Raw genomic sequence first — 8,309 nt, 5'->3', positions numbered from 1 at the left:
TCCCATGAGCCAAGCAAACATGTTTGGTTTGCCTCTTTGTACTAAAAGGGCTGGGGAGGTTGAGGGGATGTAAGAGCTTTACACAGCTCCCCCTGCACAGCCCTAACTAGTGGGTCAACCAAGCAAGTCAAATGTGCTCTCAAGACCTCACTCCCTCATTTGCATAATGGAGGTGATAAGAACTCCCAGCTGGATGTTCAAATAAAATAATGACTATGCAAGTCCTTTGTAAACCACAAATGCCATGTAAACGAAAAAATTTTTTTTACCTAGTACTTCTTAAAAACAAAAAACCCTGCAGGTAATAGAATTGATTCCTTGGAAGCAACTTTCGTAAAGCACAAGCTCCTTCACTTCCTGGGAGCCTGTTCCGTCCAAGTCAGCCACAGGCAGGATGTTTGTTTCACCACCTCTTTTCGGATCACTGAAGGGACCCTGCGTGATCGTCGTTGCTGGCCCATTATGCAGGTGAGAACGCTGAGTCTGAGCAGGATCAAGTGACTTGCTTGGAGTCAACATGGCAGTGAGTGACAGAGTCTGACATCAAATCCATTTCTCCTTCCAATGCCCGAGCTCTCTCCTGTGGAACCAGTGAAGACCACCCACACGAGAACGAGCAGGGGCTGTGTATGTGGGGCTGGCTATAGCAGGGAGGCAGCCACTATCTCTTGCATTTTGACAGAGATTCAAAGGCAGGCAGAGGATCAAAAAACTTTCTAGTGGAAACAGGGAAAGCTCCAGGTGTGCCCTGATTGGAGGCTGTTGGCCTGGGGAGGCTGAGGCAGACAAATTAGAAGCCGAGCATCGTCTGTGATTGGTTGGGGGCATATTGGACTGTCTCTGGTTAGTTCCAACTTGGAAGCAGGGACAGAAATTAGGGAAGGTGTCAGTTATTGATCAAGTCCTGGCTATTTTGGGTTGACTATTATCGGGGCTATTGTTTGGCGTTTTGTATTATTACAAGAGAGAGCATTCTGACTTCCTGCAAATCTGACTTAGAGCAGGCTCATTTCCTGGGCTGGTGGCTGCAGATTGTGGGTCAGAATCCTATTTTTATGTATGCTCCAGCTGCTCTCCATTTGTATATTCAGTTTCTCACTCCCCTCTACCACCCTTCTCAAAACCCAACCCTTTGCAACAGGACACATTGCTTTCCTAGAGTTTTAGAACACAGATAATCTCATCCCTGAAGAAGTAACTGAACAAGCAAGCAAACACCCTTGGATGCTCCTTACCTTCCTGTTAACCAGCAGAAGTATTTTGAAAAGTTCTTTATTTATTGATGAGCTAGAAGGTGTGAAGCGATGTTTTGAAACAGTATGCTTCTCTTCTCTGAAAAGGCAAAATTATCCGAGGTCACTGATACGGATGCACTGAGCTGACAGTTCCCACTCAGAAGTGTGACCACAGCAGCGTCCGTGCTCCATCAAGGTCAGCGTACCGAAGCATTTTTACACTCCAGAATCCTTAACCATGGCTGCTGAATTAGGAGGCGGTGGCCAGCGACAGCTTGGGAAACATTAGGAATAGCAGGCGATGTGGTGAGGTTGTCCACGAAGGACCTCGGTGCGTAATGCAACATCTGAACACAGGAGCTGAAAATACCCCCAGCAACAGTTATTCTTTTTAGTCACCGTTTAGCATTTTGGCTTTTGGTTTCTAAAGTTCTGAGGCAGACTAAATTAGAAAGATATATGCAAAAATGTTCCTAAGTTCAGTATTGCTGATGGGTTGGAGATGCTAACTTTTGCATCAGAGAGACCTGAATTTGAGCCTGGCGTCAGTTAGGATAAAGATCTGCTGCGTGTAACCTAAAACTGAAGCTGAAACGAAGTGGGTTGGAAACATCCAGAGGAAGACAGCTGGGAACTGATATGGGGGCACTTTGGTATCTCCAGGCCCCAGGCTCTGCCATCCTCAGTGCGTGGTTTCCATCTTTCAGGCCCGTAACCAAGATGGTTGCTCGAGTGCCAGCCTTCGGGTCTCTGTTCCAGGCTGACAGAGGAGGAAGGAGAGAGAACAGAAAGGCAGGCCCTCCTTTTTAATCTCATATCCTGGAATTCTCACTTATGTCTCATCATCCAGAGCTTATAAGCGTGGAGCCACCCCTACCCACGAGGACAATTTAGAAATGTAGCTTTTTCCTCATCTATATTATTAACCCTTGAAAATGACCCTTAGGTTCAGTTACTAAATATATACCCAGGGTTCAGTTACTAAACATGAAGGGATATTAACTAAACCCTTAGGTTGGGTTTCCCAGAAGCAGCTTCAGAGATGAGGATTTGGATGGAAGGATTTATTGGGAAGTGAGTCCAGGAAAACCAGGTAAAGGTGCGGAGACCTTGGATCAGGAATGAAGGCATCTAAGCAAGGACGGGATGAAGCCGATTCCCACCAAGGGCGACCTTGACCAGCCCTGCTCGGACTTCTGGAAAGAGCGTGCAGTCAACTCAGAAGTGTCCTGCTCAGGGCTCAGGGGGTCGGAGTATTTACACACCACGTCCGTCATTCACTGGGGTTGCCCCAGGGGAGCGTGTGTCCCGGCCCATTCTGGCTCCGCAAATACGAGCAAAAGGAACCCCAAAGCTGGAGGGCAGCCTTGTACCTGGAAAGACCATTGCTGGCTGTTGGAAATAAGAGCTCACCTACAAGCAGTCTTTGGTTTGACCATTTGTATATTTTGAACTCAAATCAAGTAAGAAGTGTGTGCCTACCAGGAAAGAGAAGAGCAATTTGCTATTTGGACCTGCGAGTTTTTGTGAACAGTGGCTAAGATAGTAGCGTTGAAGCTGTTAGCCGTCTATGGATACCTATGTCCTGTGTCTGTAGTTCAGAAGGAACTTTGTTTCATTGTGTATTCAATGTTTTCTTATCTCTAGAAGCTGTTAATAAGCTAAGTTGCAAAGTCTCTGAAATTAAAGGAGCAAGGATCTGATTGGTTTATAAACACTTACAGAAATTATTTCCTATAATTATCAGAAAATAAGGCCCTTAAACTTCTAAAACATTAAGTACGTTAGCCGAAGCTAACATAGAAGCATTTTAGGAATCCGTATAATTAAAGTAGATCTTTGGCAAATGAGACTAGTTTAATAATTTTGATTTAACAAAAACGGCTATGTCTTCTCTAATTGATTAATAATATGTATAATAGGTGACTTTTATTGTAAAATGTATTTTTTCTTAGATTTATTCCCTTTTACTTATCAAGGAAGCTAACAGTATTCCTAGTTAATGTTTAAGTCTTTGAAAAATGTAAATTTGTGTTCAACTAGATTGAAGCATTATTCTGACAAACTCTATATTTCAACAGTAATTATGTTTTGTAGTGTGTCAGCTTGAGGATAACTTCCAAGCTCTCTAAGTAATTTAAACCCTTGGACTGACATTAAATTGCATTAACTGCAGGCTAATCATTGGATACCTAGATCATTGCTAAGCAAGGTGAAGGCTGAAACGTTGATTACTAAGCAGAGTTTTGCATCCACAGGCCTTTGCTCCTTATTTGTATATTCATTGCACCATATTAATGAACATGTACATTTTTGCTACTTTTAGAGATTCTTTAAGGGAGGTAAGTGGCTATAGAGAGTTGTTAGGTCAATTCACAAGCTCTGCTAGTTGCTGAAATGCTGCTGTGTGACATCGTTCTCAATTAACCACCCCGCAGTTTGCTGCCTGAAAGAGCAGCTACTTACTTTGGTTGAAAATTATAATTGATATAATTAGTTAAGGCTATACCAGAAGCAACAGTGAAGGGAAACACAACTGTGTACATGCTACTATTTTTCAAGAAGAGTAGTTTTGCCCTAAAGCAATATTTCTCAAGTTTTTTTGTCTCCAGGTGTCTTTGTCCTCGTAAAAGTGACAGAGGACCCCAAAGCACTTTTGACTTCAGAGTTATAACTATCAATGTTTTCTAAATTGGAAATTGAAATAGAACTTTTTAAAATTTATTTTATTGAAGTACACTTGATTTACAATCTTGTGTTAATTTCTACTGTACAGTAAAGTGATTCAGTTATACGTATATATACATTCTTCATATTCTTTCCATTAGAGTTTATCACAGGATATTGAATATAGTTCCCTGTGCTCTACAGTAGGACCTTGTGGTTTATCCATCCTGTATATACCAGCTTGCATCTGCTAACCCCAAATTCCCAATCCATCCCTCCCTACCCCTCCTCCCCCTTGGCAACCATGGGTCTGTTCTTTATGTCTGTGAGTCTGAAATTGATAATTATTTAAATGTTTATTTATGGATACATTTGAAGAGACCAATGAATGCACTGCATGTTAATAACATCTTAGTAGTATTATTAAATGAGCCCTGTCCTCACAGACCCCTGAGACCTGTCCTCGAGTAAAGTGCTCGAGCTAACGAAGAATAAGCTTACAAAGGGAAGTGCATTTGCTTTGATTTTTAGTAGCTGAATTCAAAAACTCTTACTGAGTCTTCCTACTTTAAATGGTTCTATAGTTGTTTGCATGGGTTCAGTAGGAACCTGGTCTCCTTTTTACTAGGCTATAATTGGGAAAATTACTTGTGCAACCAAGGTCTTGACTGAAATGTCATATTTGAAAATGATGCTTATTTAATCTGGTATGAACATTTTTTTAAAAAAACAGCTTTATTGAATGTAGTCTATACCATACAACTCACCCATTTAAAGTGTACAATTCAATGGTTTTTCTAAGATGTGCAACATTCACCACGATCAATCTTAGAACACGTGCATTACCCCCAAAAGCAACTCCATACCCCTCAGCCACTACCTCTGCCCCATCTCCCGATGCCCCAGCCATAGGCAACCATGGATCTACTTCATCTCGATAGATGTGCCTATTTGAGACGGTGTATGTAAATGGAATCACACAACATGTGGTCTTCTGTGACTAGCTTTTTTCACTCAGCATAATGTTTTCCAAGTTCATCCATGCTGTAGCATGGATTAGTATTTTATTTTTTGTGGGTGAATAACATTCCATTGTATGACTAGCTCACATTTCGTTTATCCATTTAGCAGTTGATGGACATCTGGCTAGTCTCACCGTTTGGTTACCATGAATTATGCTGTTGTGGACATTTCCACACAAGTCTTATGTTGACATGTTTTCATTTCTCTTGAGTACATACCTAGGAGCAGAATTGCAGGGTCATATAGTAACTCCATGTTGGACATTTTAAGAATCCTGCCAGGCTGTTTTCTAAAGTGGCTGCACTTTTCTCTAAAAATAGTCCATTTTTGTTTCTAGACATTTTTGATGTTGATGGTTCCAAACATTTTAAATACATTAACATTGATTGAATCTCCACAACAGCCCTGAGAGGCAGGGATTACTAAACCCATTTTAGAGGTGGGAGATCTCAGAGAGATAAGGCACCTTGCTCAGCACCACTCAGATGGTAACAGCAGGGATCACATGTAAGCCCATCCCCCTCCATCCCCTCCCTCTCTATCCCACTGCCCACGCCCCACCCCCAGCCCCAGAGGTGCAGTGACCCGTGGGCTCCCTCGTTCCTCCACAGATCTGGGGGCACCAGGGAAAGTTTCTCCATGGGGTTCATAGTTCTCCCTCTTCTTATTGCCCAGAAGAATCCCCCTGGCCCTGTGTAGTGTGTTCTGATTGAATCTGCCGAAGGCACGGAACCAGAGCCTGATGTCCTGGAGTCTCTGGACTTCCTAGAGCTGACGGGGACAACGCCCAGAGGACAATGGACTTTGTTATGTCCCCTTGGCCCATCTGGGGATCCTGACAGCTAGAGTGCATGTCTAGAGAGAATGGGGGTGAGGCAGAGTCAGACAGGAAGCTGCGATGCAGTGAAAATTCATTAAACGCCAACGCCGTGCAGGAAGTATTCTCCTCGGCCGGAGGATCTGCTTCTGTACCTCTGGGGTAGTCTGTCTCCTCAGCCCAGCTCTTACTTGTCTCCTCACCACTCTGCTCATGCAGGTTTCCAGAGCAAATTAAGGAGTGGATCAAGATGGTTGCTTCCATCATAGTAATTAACTTAAAAAAATCAAAGTAGATGGTCTGGCTATACTTATCGATGCATGCCCTAAGCTTCAGTTTCTCATTTCAAAAATAGGAATAATGATATTTACCTCTATGTGCAGCTGTGAGGATTAAGTCATACTGTCGGGTGCCAGGGGCATAGCACCTGAAGGAAAACATTTCGCTTCTTCTCTGCCTTTCAGTGCCTGCAGTGTGTTGGGTGCCAGCCTAAATTCCCCTAGCGTGGATCCTCACAGCAGACTTGTGAGGCAGACCCTGTTACTACACCCATTTTACAGATGAGAAGACTGAGTCACAGAGGTTATATAATTTACCCAAGGTTGTGCAGGGAGTAAGTAGCAGGGCTGGGACTACAACCCAGATCTCCTGGCTCCAAGGATGATGCTCTTAAACACTTTGCTCTAAAAGGGGCCAGAGGTGAGTGCGGCTTGAAGGGGGCTCCAGAAAGAGGTCCTCCCGCGGATGCTGACAGATGGACCACATGTAGACAGGGCCCACTAACAAAGGCACTAATGAGCATGAGTGGAGCCACTGTCCCCGTTCCTCCACCAGGTATGCCCTCATCTTAGATTAGGTAACAAGAAGCGCCAACATAACGCTCACCTCAGAAAGCTGACCTGGCTGTCAAGGACACAGAGCTGCACCTCTGATGAGCATCATTAACTGAAAATCAAAATGGGGCCGGGAGTCAGGGCAGCAACCAGCTGTTAGGTCATCTGAAGTGGACAGGTTGCTATGACAGCCAAAAAGCATCCAGAATCAGGCCCGACAGCTTCTTCGGGGCTCAATCGCACATTCCATCAACTTCTCGCTAACAGTTTCCCCAGACAAGCTGATCACATAAGAGTTCCCATCTTTTGTCCTCTGATTTCCCAAATGCACCTGGACTCCCAAGGCTTCCATCACTTTCTTTGCTCCTAAGAAAGTCAGGCCAAGGCGCACAGACTGCAGGGCTGCTCTAGAACCTAATCACAGTGTCCAGGAGGGCAGTGGAAAGAGCATGGCTCTAAGAGTCCTGCCTCTGCTGTGCGCTGAGACACAACTTTGGATACTTGGTGCCTCTCCATGGGCCTTGGTTTTTCCATCTCTAAACCCAGGGAGGTTAGGTTAGTTCAAGGATGGAAACATGAGGCATCACTGCTGTCACCCTTTCCCATACCCATAGCAGATGTAACTAATCAATTGCAGCATTCATTCTCACTGAGTCAGGATGCTGCCTCAGAATCTTTCTTAACACAGGGCTCCAAGCAACTACTACTGATAAATCAGAATCGGCCTGCAAGATAAAACCTGCTTTCCATCCTTGGACTCATTGATCTTGAGGTGCCCTCAGCTCTAAAGATTTGCCATTCTCCTCTGTACACACCAGAAGGCACTGGAAGACTCTATCCCAAGGATTCCAACTCTGATTTCTTTTTTCTAATTTTTTGTGGACTCCTTGCATCTTGGCTAGGAACTTGGAGCTGTGTCTATGTGGCAGGGGATAAACAGACAGAAGGAAGAGCTCCCATGGCCTCTGGAGAGGTTGTCCTGGTACCCAGAGTTCAGCTGCAGAATCGGGCTGTGGGGAGCCTGTCTCTGGCAGCGTGCCGGCTAGTCCCGCTGGGTGCGGCTTTGTGGTTGGCAGTGACCCCAGCCATTGTGACTCCCCCACTGGGCATGGGGATGCCAACACAAAGCGGAGCGGGAATTTGAGCTTCTCCAGGAAGGATGGTGACCACCAGGGCCAATTTTGAACCTGCAAACCTGTGATACTTTTCCGGCCCAGCCACCCAAATACCAAGTAAATACAACGTCCTTTGCACTACATCGTGACTTAGACATTCACCACACGTTGTAGTTTTAAAGTTGTTCTTAATATCTTTGTTACACAAAAAAAACTGAATAAATCCTGGGGTTTCCTGTTAAAGTCATTGAAACTGAGCTGTGATCCCTGAAGTATCCCGATTTGAACAGCTTCTTAAATATCCTTTAACCAAAAACACAGGTGGCATTAAAAAGAGCAATGCTGCAGTGGCCACCTGGGCCCCGAGTGGGAAAATAAGGATAAATAGAGGATTCCCTGCCAGAAGCAGAAGTTTTGTGTTGCTTTTACCCTATAGAAAGACATCCAGATGGAAAGCAAAACCTCCTATAAATCTTTTGGACATGTTTCTGCTCAGTCAAGTCTTAGACTTACTTATAAAAGTGAAGACATTCAAAGAGATGAAAACACACTAAATAAATCCAAGTTACAGATTTTCAATTTCTGAAATCACATTTCCTTAACTTATAAGGGAATCTTA

Source organism: Hippopotamus amphibius, chromosome 5 (assembly GCF_030028045.1).
Source record: "Hippopotamus amphibius kiboko isolate mHipAmp2 chromosome 5, mHipAmp2.hap2, whole genome shotgun sequence".
In the NCBI taxonomy this organism is placed as follows: domain Eukaryota; kingdom Metazoa; phylum Chordata; class Mammalia; order Artiodactyla; family Hippopotamidae; genus Hippopotamus; species Hippopotamus amphibius.
Note: the sequence above shows the minus strand (reverse complement) of the source record.